Source organism: Camelus bactrianus, chromosome X (genome assembly GCF_048773025.1).
Source record: "Camelus bactrianus isolate YW-2024 breed Bactrian camel chromosome X, ASM4877302v1, whole genome shotgun sequence".
Classification (NCBI taxonomy): domain Eukaryota; kingdom Metazoa; phylum Chordata; class Mammalia; order Artiodactyla; family Camelidae; genus Camelus; species Camelus bactrianus.
Window position 1 is genome coordinate 103,367,659 of NC_133575.1, and position 20,052 is coordinate 103,387,710.

Consider the following 20,052-nt stretch of genomic DNA (forward strand, 5'->3'; position numbering starts at 1 on the left):
CTCATTTTATAGTTGGGGAAACTGAGGCTTAAGGAGGATAAGCAACACGCTTAAAGTGGAAATGGCAAAGCCCAGATCCAAACCAATGCATCTCCAACTTTGATGTTGTGCCCGGGATGTTAGATAACCCGAACCACTCACCTATGGGAGACTGGCCATGGCTCTTGGCGAGACTGTCCACACAATCCATCTGGAAGGCCTGTGTTACACCCCATGGTGATACTGCTTCCATGCCTCCTTCCATTAGCCTGGCCCAGCTTTCTCCGTAGTTTCTCCACTCTCAGCTCTTCGTATTTGCACACAACTGGATGCCTCTGAAGTCTCAAAATAGGACATTCCCTTAGGATTCTGGGGTTTTTTTTGTTTTTTTTTTTAACATGGTGACCATTCTACTATGTTGAACCTCCTTTCCTCACTTTTCACTTGTCCCAATGACATCTCGGTCCAATCCCACAAGTTTCCAATCCCTTCAGTGAGTCATTTCCGTAAGTAAGTCGGTCATACTGATTTCTGAGTGCCAGCCTTTGATTTCATTCAGAGCTCTCTTTTCCGAGGGCCAAGAAGAGTTCCCAACACCAGTCTAGAGCAGAGTAGGGGGTTTCCTTCTCTCTTGCTGTCTCTTCCCTCTTCTGCACTGAGATCTTTAGGGTTGAGACAGGAAGGAGGAAGAAAAACACAAACTGTCATTTGCCTGACTGTCTGTGGTGAGGTTTCTCTATGCTATTTGTGGGTCATCATTACAGGACAGGGATAGTAATGATCCCCAGTGGGCTGTATATCCACTGCTCCACTGGATTCTGTATGAAAATATTAGAATATCTATCAACAGTTTTTTTAATCCAAAGACATTTAAAAAAAACCACCTTTGCCTACATTTAGTATGCAAATTGACATCAGCACCTTCCCTGGATCCACATGTCAATGGTCACAAATAAGGCCTGGAGGTTTGTAGGTAAAAGCAGAGTTCCACGAGGTTAATGGCTTGCCAGTGGTGCTCTCCCACATTTCTTGGCATTTCAGTTTTGCAGTTTACCTGTGGCAGGGTGAATGTATTTAGGCATAATACTACCTAATTTTGGCTAAACCGACTCATATAATGGACGCAAGGTTTCAGAATATCTTTGCAAAGAAGCCAGGGGTTGAAGTGAATGCTAATAATGCAAACACAAAGAAAATAACAGAGCAGAGGTTTATCATTCTCCCAATAAGAGAACTTCTTCATCTCTATTTCAAGGTGAAGACTGAGACATTCTAATCAGATATGACAAAAAGTCTGGCAAAAGTTTTTCTAATTATCAAGAAGGCAATCAAAAATATGGATTTAAATAACAACAAAACTATCCAATTATCAGATCGCTAATGATCAAATTTTGATAATTAGTCCTGTTGTCAACTGTTTGGAAGGGAATCCACTACCCTTACAGAACAACTGTATGTATAAATTGATATAATCTTATAAATGCTGAAACTCTTTGACTAAATATTTCCAATTCTATAAATTTATCCTGAAGTTATTACAGCAAAAAAAAAAGTGTAGGCATATACTTACAAAGATTTTCACTGAAAAAATTAACATTTATGTGTATCAACAAAATTGTGGTTTAATAAATCAAAAAGAAATATGGATTTACATTCATGTCTTATGTCATTTGCTTTATTATGTAGTCCCCTTCTATACATTTCAAGATAAATAATTGAAACATAAGCATCTCTCCTGATGCATTTCTGTTGCCTGCTTCCTTTATTTGCTGATATAATATAAATAGATGGAGGAAGGGAAGGATTCTAAGATGATTTCAAAGTTTCACTCCTGGGTAGCTAGATGAGTTGTGATATGGAAAGCTGACAATGAAATAATAGCTGATGATGCTTTTGAGCAAGTGAAATCTGAGATCAGAAGAAGACATCGAAAAAAAAAACCAATAAAATAAACACACACAGACACACACACAGTGCATTTAGAGATACATACTTAGAGAATTTCATTTTTAAAAACTTGAAAAATTAGATTTGTAAATTCAAATTTCTATAAGTGGAAGTATATTGCCACAGCATACCAAAGGAATGTACTATATTATACTTTTAAAAAATACAGATATTCAACTTGAGTGCATTTATTAACAGTAGCACATTTTGAGGGAAAAGTATCAGTTCCAAATTGGTGATGCACGAAAAAGTGGAAACACCATGCCACTTTAATTATACATTTTGCAAATAAAATATTACATTAAAAAAAAACCTGACTTATCAACAGAAACCATAGATGCCAAAATACAACAGAATGGCATTATTATAGTGGAAAGAAAATTACTTGCAAAAGGAAAAATCCACAACCAGTGTAAATATTCTTAAAAAATGAAGGTGCCATACTTATGTCAGCCAAACTGAATTTATAGTCTGCAAGCCTACACTAAAGGGAATTCTTTAGGCAGAAAGAAACAATCTCAAATGGATACTAAAAATGCAGGAAAGAATGAAGAGAAATGGACAAGCAAATATGTGAGGAAAAATAGATCGATATAAGTGTACAAAACAGTAATAGTAATGCTTAGTAGCATTTAAAATACAGAGAGAATTAAAATGTATGACAACACTATGGAGTTTGGATGGGGTCCGTTCCAATCCTAACTTCAAGATAGGGCATGTGACCTGACCAATAAAATATTATGATTATATTATGATGATTGGTTAAGTGAGGGCTACATGACCAAAGATGAACCCATGAAGAACCAGCAAGCACCAGCCCTGAAACTTCAGCTGAAAGTATTGTGGTACAGGCACTTTTTTTCCATTGGGGTTGCTAACCAGCAGGTTGCAAGCCTTGAGATTCCAAGGCTTAATGTATCAGTGGGATAGCCTATCTGAAATGGATCCAGAAAAGAAGGAAGCAGAGATGATAGATAGAGAGAAGTGTTTTTCTTTTTAGGGTTTTTGTTTGTTTGTTTGTTTGTTTTTAACATCTTTATTGTGGTATGATTCCTGTAAACTACACATATTTCAGATGTACAATTTGATGAGTTTTGATAGATGTATACACCAATGAAATCATCACCACAATCAAGATAGCTAACAACTGAGAGGGGTTTATTTTGGATTTAAGATTCTGGATCCACCCATACCTGAAGCTCACCTATCTCTGAAATTTGCAATTATGTGAATTAATTAGCTTCCTTTATTTTAAAGTTTGAATATAATTATTCAAAATCCGAGTATAAATGGAGTTAAAGAACTTTAGGATTATAACATTATTGGTAAAGTGGAAAAGAAATAATTTGTATTATGCTGCAATAAGTCAAGAATGCACGTGTAATCTCTAAAATAACCACTAAAAGAACAACAAAAAAATGTACAGCCAACAAGCTAATAGAAGAAAAAAAATCTGAATAACCACAACAAAGTTTAATCTAAAAGAAAACAAAAAAGGATAGTGAAGGGAACATAAAACAGCTGAATCAAATAGAAGAAAAAAAGTGGGGGTTAAAAACCTAAATATATTTCTAATTTCATTAAAAGTGAATGGATTGGTGACAAAAATGTTCTAAAATTGATTGTGGTAATGGTTGCACAACTCTATGCATATACTAAAAGCCATTGAATTGTACAGTTTAAATGGGTAAGTTGTGTAGTATATGAATTATATCTCAATAAAGTTGTTTTTGAAAAGTAAATAGATTAAATATATCATTGAAAGGTCAAAATTGTCAGACTGGATTAAAAAAAAACTCAACTACATACAGCTTACAAAAGATACACCTTAAATATAAGTTGAAAGTAAAAGAATGGAAAAAAGAAAAATCCTGCAAACACTAACCACATGAAAGCCAATGTAGCTTTACTAATACCAGACAAAGCTTGACCAGAGTTAGAGAAGAATATTTCATAATAATAAAATAATCAATTAACAAGGAAAATATCACAAATTCTGAAGTCATACGCATCCACAACAGATAAAACCAAAAATTGGTGGAATAGATGAAATAGATAAATCTACAACCGCAGTGGGAATTATCATCTTGTTAGATGGAGAACAAATCTTTAAAAATGTAATATTCATTCATGATTAGAAAAAACTACTCATAGAACATTAGTAATAGAAAGGAACACTTTCAATCTTATAAAGTGTATCTACTAAAAAAAAAACCCATATCAAACATAATGTTTAATGTTGAATTATTGAAAATTTTCTTCCTGAGATCAGGACTGATGCAAGGAAGTCTGTTATCATCATTTCCATTCAACAAAGCTTGTGATCCAGTAGAAATAGCACAGGAAAAAAGCAATAAAGAATATATGATACGAAAAGAAGAAATAAAACTGTCATTATTTACAACAACATGGTTTTCATCCAAAAAAATCTAGAAGAATCTACAGAAAATCTATTAGAATTAATAAGGAAATTTAGCAAAGCTACTGAATAGTTTTTTAATTTTTTAATTTTTAATTTTTTAATTTTTAAAATTTTAATTGAGTTATAGTCATTTTACAATGTTGTGTCAATTTCCAATGTAGAGGACAATTTTTCAGTTATACATGAACATACATATATTCTTTTTTTAACTTTTTTTATTGAGTTATAGTCAGTTTACAATGTTGTGTCAATTTGCAGTGTAGAGCATAATTTCTCAGTTATACATGAACACACATATATTCATTGTCACATTCTTTTTCGCTGCGAGCTACCACAAGATCTTGTATACATTTCCCTGTGCTACACAGTATAATCTTGTTTATCTATTCTACATATGCCAGTCAGTATCTACAATTTTTTAATTCCCAGTCTGTCCCTTCCCACCCCCCTCCCCCTTGGCAACCACAAGTTTGTACTGAATAGAGAGTTTATATTTCAATAATCAAGTATTTCTATATAATAGCATCAAGTAAATATGAAATGAAATTTTTAAAGATACCATTTATAATAGTATCAAACAACATCAAATAATTAGGAATAAATCTAACAAAAGATGCCCAAGAGCTTTAAATTGAAAACTACAAAATATTGAGAAAATTCAAAAAAAGACATAAAAATAGAAGGATATGCCACGTTTATGGATTACAAGACTCAATATGGTAAAGATGTCATTTCTCCCCAAATTGATCAAAAAACTTAATGTAATAGTAATCAAAATCACAATAAGTTGTTTTTATTCCATTAAGAAATTGACACATTGGTTATAATATTTATATGGAAATGCAAAGGGTCAAGAATAGCCAAGATGTGTTGTGGATCTAAATGAGAATGATACATCAACAAAACTTCTACAAGAAAGCAGAAAAGACTATCTTTATGACCTTGGCAAAAGTAATGATTTCTTTAAGAAGACCAAAAGGCGTTAACCATAAAATAAACAAATTGTAAAGGAGTATGTGTGCCTGTGTTCCAATACAACTTTATGGACACTGAACTTTGAATTTCATGTTATTTGTTACAAATCATTAAAGGCACAAAGGGGGAAATGATATTTGTATGTTATATAACTGACAAAAGGCTTGCTTTTATCCAAAACATAAAAAAAAATTCCCATAAATAATTATGAAGGTGGCAGACAACCCTATAGAAAAGTGGAGAAAAGACTTGACCAGGCACTTCCCCTTTAGCACTGCTTTAGCTACATCCCACAGATTTTGATATATTGTATTTTTCATTTTAATACATTGAAAATACTTTCTAATTTACCTTCAGATTTTCACTTTGACCCATGGATTATACGGAAATCTATTGCTGAATTTCTAAGTGCTTGGAAGGTTTTCTGTTGCTGCTGTCTTTCTGGAACTGATTTCTAGTTTTATTCTGTTATGGTCAGAGAAATTTTCATTTCTATCAAATTTGTTTTGTTTTATCACCTAGGATATAATCTAGCAGGCTCACCTTACAAGAAATACTAAAGGAAGTTCTTCAGACTTAAAGCAAGTGACCCCAGATGGTAATTTGAATCCACGTGAAAAAACAAAGAGCCCCACTACAGGTGATTAAGTAACTATAAAAGACAATACAAATTCATATTTCATCTCTTTTCTTCTCTTAATTAATTTAAAAAGCAATGATATTAAGCAATATGTGTATAATTGTATTGCTGTACCTATAACAGATAAAAATGCAATACATTTGACCATAAAAGCACAAAGGAGGTGGGTGGGAGTAAGTTGTATTGGAGTCAGGGAATGATACCAGGTGGTTGCTCACATCCACAGGAACAAATGAAGAGAACTAGAAATGGTAAACAAGAAGGTAAATGTAACAGACTCTTTAAATATATACTTTGCCTCTTTTCTTTTCTCAGCTTCTGTAGTAGACATAAAGTTATATACAGTAATCAGTACAACATTGTATGTTTGGGTTTGTAACATACATCGATGTAACATGTATAACAATAATAGCACAAAATGGGGAAGAGGGATCAGAGCTCTATCAGAGTGCTTCTATATGTCGCTGGAATTAAGTTAGTATAAATGCGAAGTAGATCCTAGTAAGTTCAGATTTATATGAGAAGCCCTAGAGCAACTACTAAGAAAGTAACTTTAAAAATAGAATTAAAAAACCATTGAAAGTATTAAATGGCTACACTAAAAAATATCCACTTAATGCAAAAGAAAGTAGTAAAGGAGGAATAGAGGAATATAAAAGACATGAGATTACAGCTGACCCTTGAACAACATAGGAGTAAGGGGCACTAACCCCCCGACCTTGGCAGTCAAAAATTCAAATATAACTTATAGTCAGCCCTCCATATGTGCAGTTGCCCTGTAGCTATGATTCCACAGCTGTGGATTCAACCAACTAGGGACTGTGTAGTACTTACTGTAGTATGTGTAAGTGGACCCACACAATTCAATTGGTGGGTACTTAGGTTGTTTCCATATCTTGGTTACTGTAAACCACTCTACAATGAACATGGGGGTAAATATAGAAAACAGAAGTCTTGAGAAACACTATAAACCAACTAGAGCTAACAGATATATAGAAATATATATAGATATAAATATAGATCTACACACAAAACAAAAGCGGAATACACATTCTTCTCAAGTGCACCTGGAATATTCTCCAGGACAGACCGTATATTAGGCAATATAATAAGCCTCAATACATTTAAAAGAATTGAAAATCATACCAAATACGTTATCTGATCACAGTGGAGTGAAATTAGAAATTAATAACATAAAAATTGGGAAATTCACAAATATGTGGAAATTAAACAACAAATTACTAAAAAAACAACGGAAATCACAAGAGTAATTACAGAATCCTTTGAGATGAATGAAAATGTAGACACAACATACCAAAATGTATGGGATGCAACTAAAGTACTGTTTAGAGGGAAATATATAGCTGTAAACACCTACATTTAAAAAGAAAAAAGATTCAAATCAATAACCTAACTTTCCACCTTAAGAAACTAAAAAAGAACAAACTAAACCCAAAGCGATCAGAAGGAAATAATAAAGATTAGAGTGGAAATTAATAAAGTAGAGAATAGAAAAAGAATAGAGAAAAATCAATGAAACCAAAAGTTGTTTCTTTGAAAACTTCAAGAAAATTAAAAAACATGTAACTATACTAACCAAGAAAAAAAAGAGAAGACTCAATTTCCTAAAAACAAGAATGAAAGAGAGGATAGTACTACCGACCTTGCAGAAATAAAAGGGATTATAAGCATATACTATGAAAAACTATATGCCAAAAAATTAGATAATTTAGATAAAATGGACAAATTACTAGAAAGACACAAACTACCTTGCTGGACAGAAAAAGAAATAGAAAAATCTGCATAGACCTAAAATAAACAAAGAGACTGAATTAGAAATTTTAAAACTACCTACAAAAAAAAAAAAAAGCCTAAGGATTTAAAGGCTTCACTGATGAATTCTACCAAATGTTTAAAGAAAAAATTATAGGATTTTTTCACAAGCTCTTCTAAAAAATAGAAGAGAAGGGAACACTTCCTAACTCATTTTATGAGGTCAGTATTTCTCTGACATCAAAATCAGACAAAAGCATAGTAAGAAGAGAAAACTAAAGACCCATATCTCTTTTGACGATAGAAACAAAAATCCTCAATAAGATACTGGCAAACAATCCAGCAACATATGAAAAGGATTATGCACCATGACCAAGTGAGAGTCACCCTAGGATTCCAACGTTGTTTTAACATCCAAAAATCGATTACTGTAATACACCAACCACACCAATAGAATAAAGTACAAAGCTCACATGATCATCTCAATAGATGAAGAAAAAATATTTCATGAAATGCACCATCCCTTAATGATAAAAATACTCAAGAAACTAAGAATTGAAGGAAAATTTTTCAACCTGATGAAGTACATCTTTGAAAAACCTACACTAACATCATACTTAATGGTGATTGAAGGCTTTTCCCCTAAGATCAGGAATGAAACATGGATGTCTGCTCTAGTCACATCTATTCAACATATTTTGGTTGAAATATATTTGACATATATCATTGTGTAAATTTAAGATGTACAGCATTTTGTTTTGATACATTTATATTTTGTAATATGATTGTCATTATAGTGATAGCACCTCTATCACATCACATAATTATTTCTTTTTTTGTGGTGGGAATAATTAAGATCTAGTCTCTTAGCAAGTTTGATGATTCTAATACAATATTATTGTCTATATTCAGTATACTGTGTATTAGATCTCCAGGATTTATTTACTTACTATTTGTAAGTTTGTAGCCCTAAACAACATCTCTTCTATTCAATATTGTCCTGGTGTTTCTAACCAGGGCTTTTGCAAGAAAAAAAAAAAAAGGCATCCAGATTGGAAATGGAAAAGTAAATGTTATCTCTGTTTGCAGATAACACGATCTTGTTTATAGCAAATCCTAAGGAATACACTAAAAATCTACTAGACCTAATTAATGAGTTCAACAAGGCTGTGCACACAGGACCAATATACAAAAACCACCTGTAGTTCCATACATTAGCAATGAACAAGTCGAAAAGGAAATTAAGAAAATGATTTCATTTACAACAGCATCAGGAAGAATAAAATACTTAGGAATAATTTTAACAAAAGACATGCTGACTTGCACACTTAAAACTGCAAAATATTGATGAAAGAAATTAAAGACTTAAAATATTAAAAACCATCCCATGTTCACAGATCAGAAGACAATATTGTTAAGATGGCAATACTCCCCCAAATTGGTCTTCAGCTTCAACACAATCTTTTATCAAGATTCCAGCTGGTTTTGTTGCAGAATTTGATAAGTTTATCCTAAAATTCATCTGAAAATTCAAAGGACCCAGAATAGTCAAAATAACCTTGCAAAGGAAGAACAAAGTTGGAGGATTCACAGTTCCTAATTTCAAAACTTTCTGCAAAGCTATAATAATCAAGACAGTGTGGTGCTAGCATAAGAATAAACATATTGATCAATGGGAAAGCATTGAGAGTCCAGAAATAAACTCTCACATTTATGGTCAATTGATTTTCAACCAAAGTGCCAAGACAATTCAATATGGAAAGAATGGTGTTTTCAACAAATGGTGTTAGGACACCTGGATATCCACGTGCAAAAGAATAAGTTGAAACCTACCTTTTTGAATACCTTTTTGTATATTTGGTTAACATACAAAAATTAACCAAAAATTGATCAAAGACTTAATTGTAACAGCAAAATATCTTCTCAGCAAAAGTGTTGAGTGTGGAATACATAGATTTTACTAAGTAGAAACATCAGGTTTTTAGACTTGCAGGAATTAGTTTCCAGCTCTTCAAAAATATACATTTATTCACTTTGTATCTTTAAGCTACTTTTGGTAGACTAGCTGTTTGCCAGTCAGGTGCTTTGCATCTATAAATTCATTATGTAGGTTTACCCATGCTCAAAATATCCATAATTTTTACTCATCATGAAGCATTTTGGGTGTCATCATAAGTGAACCCTCTTTTTCTCAGGAAAAATATTCTCAGGGAAAAAAGTACAGAGGTAACTGAAACTGTGGAGTCAAAATTGAATTCCAAATAAGTTCGAGTTTTCATAAGAAACTGAGAAAGTCCTGTTTAATTTGACTGCCCTTTACTGGGTGACATTTTATTTTGAATTCTAAAGCCATCTGATTTGCAAAATTTACATTGGCACTGTCTACTGAATTTGCAGAATGATGACTACAGTTAGATAAGATATCAACAATCTTTTGTTTTATGTTTTTTTGTAGTTTCATTATGATCTTCAAAGAAATCAAGAAGATGATTGGAAATTCTCTTTTTCAAATCAAAGTACCTAAAACTAGGAGGCACATTTTTCAGGTGCCATGATTTGACACTTTGATCACTTGATTTACTGTAGAAAGCATGATTCTTGGTAAGATCTGACAAAATCAACTCCACACTGTTAGAGGCCATCCCATCTTGTGCCAAAATTTCCCCTTTTGTTCACTCACAGGACATTTTGGTTGCTATCTTGGAATCAGGAAATGCAACTTTATTCAAAGAGCAATGAAGAGAATGATAGAATAATGAATGTTTGTTCTTGAGGTACGCCTAGGGTAAATCAGTGGCCATCAATTTCCACTGAACATTAGTGTCCTCTTGAAAGACCAAAAGCTTTTGATTGATTTATAAGCACTTACCTGTTTTATTCATCACTTGTGAGATTCCGTCTCCATATGTGCTTACACATTCCTTTCTCTGCCATACTCAGTCTTAAATTCTTTTCGGCTTATTGTCCAATATGTTCTGCTTTGGTTGTTTACCTCCCTAATCCAGCTGTATGTATCCATCCATATGTCATCAAAATAACATGGTCATTTATTTAGCTTTCTTTTTGGGTGATCTCTTGGTCAAGCTGGAGTTGATATTGTAATTGCTCTCATCTTTTTTATCTGAACACTTTCAACACAATATTCATAATGTTAAAAACTAAAGTACCACATTCTCCATACAAATCACAACAGTTAATCCACAGGCAAAGTCAAAGACAGAATGTTACAAATCATGACCGCGGTGTACTTAGGTTACAAACTTCACAAGTTGCATCCTGCTGAGTGATGCAAAAGTGAATGATCGGTTATTGTGACAGCAAATCCTGGTTGCCAACATCAGTAGTCAGGGTTAAAAACAGCAACAGCGACTATGGATAGATAATCGATGCTATATTCATTGGACACTGAAAACAACAACATTGCTTTCAGCCCCCGTTTTGGGAGCCACAGTATAGGTTTGGTACCTTTCCCTCAAACGTGAGCAACCACTGCTAAAAACTGACTTTTTGCATACAGGGGAAGAGTTTCCTGGGCTGTAGGACATTCAGTGCTAAAACTGGGATGGCACCAAGGAAATCAGGGTAATTGGTCACCCTGTTATGCTCTGGGTAGCTTTCCAAAGCACTGAAAGGGTTGTTTTTGATAGTTTTATCTAGCTTTATAGTTGCTTTTAGGGGAGAAGTTTTCTTAACCTTGTTAATTTATCATGCTAGAAATAAATCTCCCATATTCTGTATTCTACATTTTATTTTTAGTGTATCTTTCTCTCTTACAAAAATGTAAACTCCATAACAAAAGGGATTTTTGTTTATTTTGTTCACTACTGTATCCCCTGTGTTTGGCACATTGTAGGCACTTAATAAATATTTTTTGATGAGTAAATGAATTGATGACACTTGCGGGAGGGTAGAGATTATATTGGAAGAGGGAAAAACTGAATCAGATAGGCAAATCAGTAAACTGGTGGAGTGGTCCAGGTTAGAGAGGGTGGAGACAGTGGTGATAACAAAAGTGGACTGATTTTAGAGACAACTAGGAGTCAAAATTGCCATGATTAATGACAGAGTGAAATACAAGATGGCATCAAGGAGCACTCCTCCATCTCTGATCTGAGGAACTGGGTGGATGGAGGTGCCATTCAGTGAGTTAGCAAACAGTGGACCAGTACCAGGTTTGCAGGGAGACGAGATCAGAAGCCCTGTTTCACACAAACTGAGTTTGTGACACCTTTGAGATGAATAAGCAATTTCAAATAGGCAGCTGGATATAGAGTCCTAGAATTCAGAGGAGAGATGTTGGCTAGAAAGATAAAAGAGTGTGCTATCAATCCCAGTGGGTGTAAATAAAGTGATGGGTAGGGATGATTACGAAGGAAGAGAGAGAACAGGGCTTAAGATCAAGCTGCAACTGTACGCTGCATGCACTCAAGTTTTCACTTGAATTAAAGAAATCACTTGATTGTCAACTGGAGCCAAATGTTTTAATAGGTTTTGAAATGCAACAATTAGAAGAGATTTCTCTCACTTTTCTTTTAGGTCCCATTTTTTTAGAGATGAGGCATGTTTCATGATGCACTTGGTGTCCATTGGTTGCACTTTTTTTTTTTTTTTTTTTTTAGTTCTGGTGAAGGGTGACTATGGAGGATGATGGCTCTGACTTGAAGTATTTCTCAAATCCTCTTGTGTGCGCAGCACTGTGCTAGGTGCCATGGAGAAGATAAGCAGTATCTACTGTGTTTATTCTTGAGGAGTTTCAGGCTATTGGGAGGAAGAATTGCGTATTAAAATTGGAAGAGACCTTAAAAATAATCTCGTTCGATTTCATCATGTGTTTTAGAACATGAAAGTGTGTCCCAGAAAGATGAAGTGACTTTTCAAGTTCAAAATGAAGTGGTAAAGATCTGACTAGAATCCAGGGCTCCTAATTTCCAGCCTAACCAAGTACACTAGTGTTTTTTCACTAAATCACTCGTTCATTAAGCAAGTACTGAGTGCCTAACTGTTCTAGGCCTTAGTCTTAAATTATGCTACTTTTTCATTTGCATTCACCTCTGGTGATTAATAGTAGCATTCAAGATACCCTGAGCACTCAATAAGCAGAGCTGATTGACAACTGGGCGTGGCTTACAGCTAGATGATCCACTTTCAATTCATAGTCATCTCTTCTCTTAATGCCTGAGGAAAGAGGAAATAAGTGGGGGATTAACATGTGAAACAATTAGAGAATAACAGAGTGTATACAGTATATAATTAATTGCTAAATTGCATTGCATGACTCTAAGTGCAGCAGAGAGGTACAGGAGCCAAGGCCCAGACTACAAGACAGCAGTCTTAGGAAAAAGCCATCCAACAGAAGGAACTATTGGCTCCCTGGCATGTTCCTTTGAGAAAGTTCAGCAAACACTTATTAGGCAAGCACTGTGCTAGATGCCAAAGGGTAGAAAAAAGATTAAGACGTGGTCTTTTCTCTCAAAGAGCTCACTGTCTAGTGGGAGAGCCAGAAGTACATATAGTTTCAATATAACACGGTAAATAAGGTAGCGGTCTGGCCAGGATGCTACGGAAGCAGAGGAGAGGAGCTTTGCCCAATCAAAGGTTAAGTAAAGATTCTGGGAAGCTAAAGACTGACACCTGAATGGAATTTTGAAGGTCCTAGCTAGTCCAAGAAAGCTGTCAAAGGAGTTTTAGGAAGCAAGAACAGCAGAAATAAAAACCAAACAAAAACAAAGGTCTTTTGTCTCTCTACTCCATTTATTGGGAAAACTGGAGACACGATAGCTACTTTTATGTGGAATACTCCATATTGCTGCCTATAAGGCTAGCCCTTGTAGCTAGTGTTTATTCAGCTCTGTGGGACAGGAGCTGTGCAAGGTGCTGGATGTGGATTCTCGCATGCAATCCTCAAAAAAAAAAAAATCCTTAAGAAAGTTACTTCCATCATCCTTAGTTTACAGATGAGGAAATGAAGGCACTGAGAAGTTAACCTGAAACAAGGACTGGTGTCCAGGCCACTTGGTTTTTGCAGTACAGACTATATCTCATTGTGAATATTAGCTCCTCACAAATCTTATCCATATATAATTCTTCTAGTTTTTAGACTTACTATTATAATATATGAGATTAGTGTAGACCTATCTGATCATGTTTTATAACAAACAGCCAAAATAGGGCCGAAAGGGACAAAGATACTTAAGGCCACCTGGGACCCAATGGCAAAGCCATTTATAAGCAAGTGTCCTCACTAACAATTACGCCTAAGAATGATATTTATCAGAATGAAGTCTCTTGGACACTCAGCTATAAGTGACGAAATGCCCAAGTGGTAAGTTTTTCCCCTTGTTTTCAGCTTGATGGCTGTAGGTCAGTTGTTCTCAAATTTTGTATCTATCACAGTCTTACTTGGGAAGCTTACTAAAAATATAGTTGCTAGGCCCCCTTTCATATCTATGCCAGAATCACTGGGGTCAGGCTGGGGCTGCAGTATTATTAACAAATTCTTGACATGATATCATTCTATTCCAATTACACTTCTCTCCATTCTTCATTACATTTTCTTCCCCGCTCTCCATTTTCTACTCTCTTTTCTGTTCCTCATTCTCCGTACCCAGCTTCAAATTGCTAAATACAAGAAAGACATCAACAACAAAATCTACCAAGGTTCTCAGCTCCTCAGTTAGGTACCAGAGTAGCTTCATAGGGTAGACAGAGTTAAGAATGTTATAAAACCCATCAATACACTAAGTGGAAGATAAAAAATAAACAACAACAAAAACTAAGTAGAAGAGGAGAGGGGCAAATGCTGGGAGACTACACTAGCAGGTAGATCAGTCAGATGATGTGGAAGCTAAGGGTTACGTTAAAAAATAACTATCTTTCATCTTTGCTGGGGCAAGAACATTCACGTAAATCATTATCTGTCCTAGTGCCCCATAATAACTTTGCAACTACTATTAATCTCATTTGACTGAGGCTCAGAGAAGTCAAACGAATATCCTGAGGTAACTCTACTAGTTAGTGGTGGGCCAGCAATTCAAACCCAGGTCTTCTGACTCTTATGCAGCATCTCACACAAATAAATAGTATTCTGGGTTCCCCCCCCCCCCGAAGAAACATTAAAACGCTTAATCCATCCACTTTAAAAATAAAGAGGGGGGAGGATATAACTCAAGTGGTAGAGGGCATGCTTAGCATGTACGAGGTCCTGGGTTCAATCCCTAGTCCCGCCTCTAAAAATAAATAAATCTAATTACGTCTCCCCCTAAAAAGCCCCAAGAATAATAAAAAATAAGAAATACAAAATTAAATATACAAAATGCAAGCAGACTTCAGTTTCATATAAATAACCTTTGCTTCTTTTTGCACTACTAGTGCAAAATTTGTCATAATTTTAATTTTACGTTGGTTTATGTGATTACTTGGTTAAGGTCTGCCTCCCCCACCACATCGAGATGGACCATACCCATATTTATCTAACACATAGTAGATGATCAGTCTCCACTGAATGAATGAATGTATAATGCACTGGTGTTGATTATAGCTAGAAGGGAGGTGACAGGCACGTAGGTGAATTTAGCCTTTGATTTAGGCAGGAGCAGAAGTACTAGCATTATCTTACACGAAAATACTGAAGATGAGGGAAAATTACCTTTTAGTCACTGGAGAGGATGAATTTGCTTGTACTAGACAGTGATTTCAGCTCAAGTACAGGGCTGATCTAAGCAGAGCAGTTGCAGTTGCTAAATGGATGTTTACAGGCTAGTGAAAGTCAAGAGATTGTATCGATTCTGCAAAAAAGAACGGAGGGCCGTTTCTTAATGTGTGGTCCTCACCAGATCTGCATCAGAATATCTGGTCAGTTTAATAAGGCAGATTCTTGGACCCAAACTTGAGAATCCCCAGGAGGTGGCGCCGAAAAATCTGCATTTTTAACAAGCTCCCCAGGTAATTCTCACTTCTAAAGTTTGAGATCGGCTGGGCTGGAATAACAATAGACCAGCAGAGGGTCTAGGACTCCGTCTAGGGAGAAGTCTGCATTATAAAGTGAGGAGAAGGGAAACCTACAAAAGAGACCGAAGTTGCAGCCAGAGAGTCAGAGTCAGAGGCCATGTTATGAGACAAGGAAGATGAAAGTTTTAAGAACAAGTAAATGGCCTAAAATGTCAAATGTCACAGAGGTGTCAAGAATGAAGATGGAGAAAAGTCATGAAGATGGGATCCAGATTTTTCTGGGCCTGGACCGGTCTCTTAAGACTCAACTCAAAACATTTCCTCCCCAGGGATGTATTTCCTGCTCCGCTGGACAGAGTCCATCAGTCTTTATGGTATGTAATTCTATTATAGCATTCCACCTATTGTACTGAAATTCTGTTTTTCTTTCTCATTAGAAATACCTGTTTTTCTTTCTCGTTAGACTGAGAATTCCTTGAAGGTAGGAGCTGTGTCTTACTCTTTTTCAAATGTCCCGTGTCTGGCATAATACCTGGCATACAGAAAATATCTGCAAATGCCTACTCAGTGAATGATTGGAGAGCAACTGGGAGCAAAGAACACAGTCTAGCAGTGAAGGTAGAGGGATCCTATGTGTCTGAAGGTGAATGAGAGCAGGCAATTGATGATGCTGGGGGTGAGAGTAAGGAGGGAATCAGCTCCTCTCCAGAAAAGATGTGATTAAAACCACAGCTTTAGCTTTAAAAAGCAGGAAGGACATTCTTTCTCTGAATCTTGAAGGGAAGCCAGAGAGGATAGGTGTACAAGATAAAGTAGCTTAGCTCAGATGGCCCTACTCTAAATAAGTCAGGAAATTAAGGCCTTTGCTGAGAATGTGATACAAAAAGCTGGATCTAGAGTCTGAAGAAAAAGTGAAAGGAAAAGAGTGTTGGTGGGAGTGTACTGGTGAATTAAGAAGAGATTAAGAGATTTGAGGCTATATCCTCAGGCATTGTTAAGAGCACGTTATCACAGTCTGATTCCTTTCCATAGTCCTTGAAATAACAGGTTGCATCAGTCATGCTAACTGGAACTGGCAATCAAACCTGGGGCCCAAAACTAACTGGAGTCACAGATCACTTCCTCTCTTGAACTCTCCCCACACTTCCTTTCCACCTTTACAGGCACTTGGTGCAGTACATCTCCTATCATAGCTATTTGTCTTTTCCCTGTTAGACTGTAAACAGTTGAGAGCAAAGGCTGTGTCTTATTCACTGTTGTGTTGTACCTTAGCATAACGCTTTGTACATAATAGGCAGAGGATGTCTGTAGCAGGCATACACCTAATATAGCATTTATCACATCATACTGTGTTTGTTTGCTTGTCTGTCTCTCTCTTTAGACCATGAGCTCAAGGTCAGGGATTGAGATGATCTATGTCTCTCTTGGGTTTGGGACTTAGTAGTTGTGCAGATGTTCACTGAATCAAATTTTGTTGGAATGAATGCATAGATGAAAGAATGAATAAAAGACAGCAAAATGTGGGGATTTGAGAGGAAATCTTAAAGAATGACATACTGCACGGGCACTATATTTTGTCACTTACACGATCATCAGTCTCATCCTGATATCAGTGTGTAAAGCTGGTGGAAAATGATGCTGGCGGAAAGTGGGGCGCTTTTCAAACACACAGTTAAATATTTGGAATACACATTCTGGATCTGCGTATGTAAATCTCCAGCCACTCCCTTTTGCGGGTACAGGGCCTGGGTGAAAGGGCTAAGAGTCCCGTACAGCGAAATGCCTGCATTTTCCCCCTAATAGGTACCTGTTTGTGTGGGATACAATGTTACATCAAACATGGTTACTGTTACGTCAAACATGGTTACTGTTTTCTTGGAGATTACAATTTAATGTTGACATTGCAGGCAAAAAAAAAACAAACATGATGAAACAGCAGGGAAACAGCAGTGGATCAAAACAATGGAAATCCACGGCTCCCCCTCCCCCCTCTTTTTTTAAACAGAAAAAAATAGCTATTTGAAGGGCATCTTTAAAATGTAATTGGTTTGTTACGGCTTTTTTTTTTTTTTTTTATTAAAAACCACTGGCTTGCAGTCTGGGAGCCCAGTAGAAAATAACAAAAGCTGACCCTTACATTGGGCATACTATGTGCGGAAGCATTATTCCATGTGACTTACATATATTAACTCATTTCTCTTAATAACCCTGTGAGATGGATACCATTGTGATCTCCATTTTGGATGTTTTGAAACTGAGGAACAGAGAAGTAATGCAACGTGCTCAAGGTCATAGAGCTAGAAGTGGGGGATCTGAGATTCAAACCCCAGCAGTCTGGCTTCATACATCAAAGAGGAAAGCGCTCAATTTAGGTGTCGGGTTTACCTGTGAGAATTACGAAGAAAATAACTTATCTTTTCTGATTATGATAACCTCAGAATTTTTAGAGGGCCTGTTATATGCCAGGGACGCTGATACACGGTTTGCTTGCATTATCTCATTTCTTCCTCACAAATAAACCCGTGAGATACTATTTTATCCCCATTTTAAAGACACAAATGTAAGGCACAGAGGTGAAAATGATTCCCCCAAAGATTGAAATCCAGGCCGACTGACTCCACTCCGAGCTTCTCAGTCTTTCCTGGCAGTAAAACGAGAGAACGGAGGACCTCAAAGGGATGCCACGAGAGTACAATGAAATAATGGATGTGAAAAGGCCTCGGTGAACAAGTGCAAGGGATAAGGCCTACCCACTTGAATCACTGTTAAAAACTGGTTACCCAGGGCCCCTGGCCAACGGTTTCTAGTCCCAACCCAGCCCCTTCTCCGCCCAACCCACAGCGATATCTTTGAATCTCTTTCTCTATCTCCTCGGATCCTGCCCCCAAACACTTGGCTGAGCCGCGGACGGGAGAATAGAAGGTACGCGCGCGAGCAGAAGGCGGAGCCTGCCGCCCCGATCCGTACCGGGGGTGGCTTCTGCACATGCGTCGTGTCTGCGGCTCCAGCTGCCCCCTCGCTGCAGCGAATCAGAGCCCGCGGCGCGCTCGAGACGTATTAACGCTCAGTGAGTCGTTGCGTGCGAGGGGGGCGACGTAAGGGCGCTCCGCGAGCCCGTCTCTCCTCGAATGAAAGGAAACAACCTCCGGCGACAGAGCCCCGCTCCCAGGCGCTGCTGGAGAACCGAGACCGACTTCTTTCTCTTTCCCCTCATTGGCACTTGTCCTCTGCCGTTCGCCTCTGGGCCCTGCCGGTGAGTCCCCACGGTACCTTGGGGCCCCTCGTTCTCTGCCCGGCGGGAGAAGACAAGGAGGATGGCGGTGGCCAGGCCGCCGCCCCTGCCCGTTGTTAAGGGGGACTCTTGGTGGTCTCGCTTTATTGTCAGGGACCCCAGAAGCGCCGTTCATTGAAGGCGCTTGGCAAAGAGGCTGCTGAGAAAAGTGCTTCGGAGGAGCCAAGGGAGAGGTTAGGCTTCTGCCTAGACTTCGGGGGAGGGGGCGCAACATTTAAGGAGGAAAAAATACTGGGAATTTTTAGTCTTTGCCATCGCTTAGGACATATTTGGGAAGGAGGGAGACTCCCAGTTTGGGAAGAGTAAGAGGAAGGATTGATAGGATGGCAAGAAGGTTAGCCTTACGGAATGAGGAAAAACTCCGGGGTGGGGGGAATTAGGGGTGAAACTGAGATAGGGAACGAAGACTACTAGAGGGCGAACTCCTGGGGGGGAGGAGGGTTCAAGAAAGTGGTAGGGTGATATTTTCCTGGATCCTGGAGGATTGGAAAAGGACAATTAGGGGACCCTGACTTTACGGCCGAAAGGAACCTGCTAAAGTGTTTTAGAGGAAGATAGTTTTTGCGAGTTTATCTAGCGCTTGATTAGAGGGAGATCTTGGAGTCTAGTGTGTATTAAGGAATAAATAACGGAGAGGATCCGGTACGTTATGTGTACCATCCTTTATTATATGGACGAACAGCACGGCATTCTTTTGAAATTTGTTCGTTTCGATATTCTGCGTGGAAGTTGAAAAATCCTTTATTTTTGAAAAGCCTTTGAATTTTACCGGCTTCCTACATAATATCAGGTCTTATTCATACAGTTCAAATTCTTTCTCTACCCTTGGGTTTGAAACAACTGGAAAATTCCTTCAGTTTCCTTTTGAATAACCGCAAAAAGCAGTGCGAAGCATGTAATAATATCGTGCAACCAAATTCAGGAGCCCTTCCGGTTCATCTCTCATTCGTTTATTTCTCCCCAGTGTAACTTTCCTGACAGAAATACTGCTTCTTGGATCATGTTTATATATTTTGATCTGTATATTTTGACTTGCTTGCGTGTGGAATTGGATCTTCCGGAACTGCAGGTTTTTTT

At 37.1% G+C, this 20,052-nt stretch overlaps 1 protein-coding gene across 7 annotated transcripts in view; it reads left to right on the top strand.

The window, feature by feature from the left end:
• Positions 1-18,746: 18,746 nt before the first annotated feature.
• Positions 18,747-20,052, top strand: part of PHF6 (PHD finger protein 6) — a 45,289-nt gene continuing 43,983 nt past the window's right edge. For 4 of the 7 annotated variants that reach the window (XM_010968453.3, XM_010968454.3, XM_010968455.3 and 1 more), the window contains exon 1: positions 18,747-18,936. The gene's annotated coding sequence lies outside the window, so the exon portion shown is untranslated. The remainder of the gene's footprint in view (positions 18,937-20,052) is intronic. The other 3 variants (XM_010968457.3, XM_010968459.3, XM_045505482.2) reach the window with 2 other exon arrangements.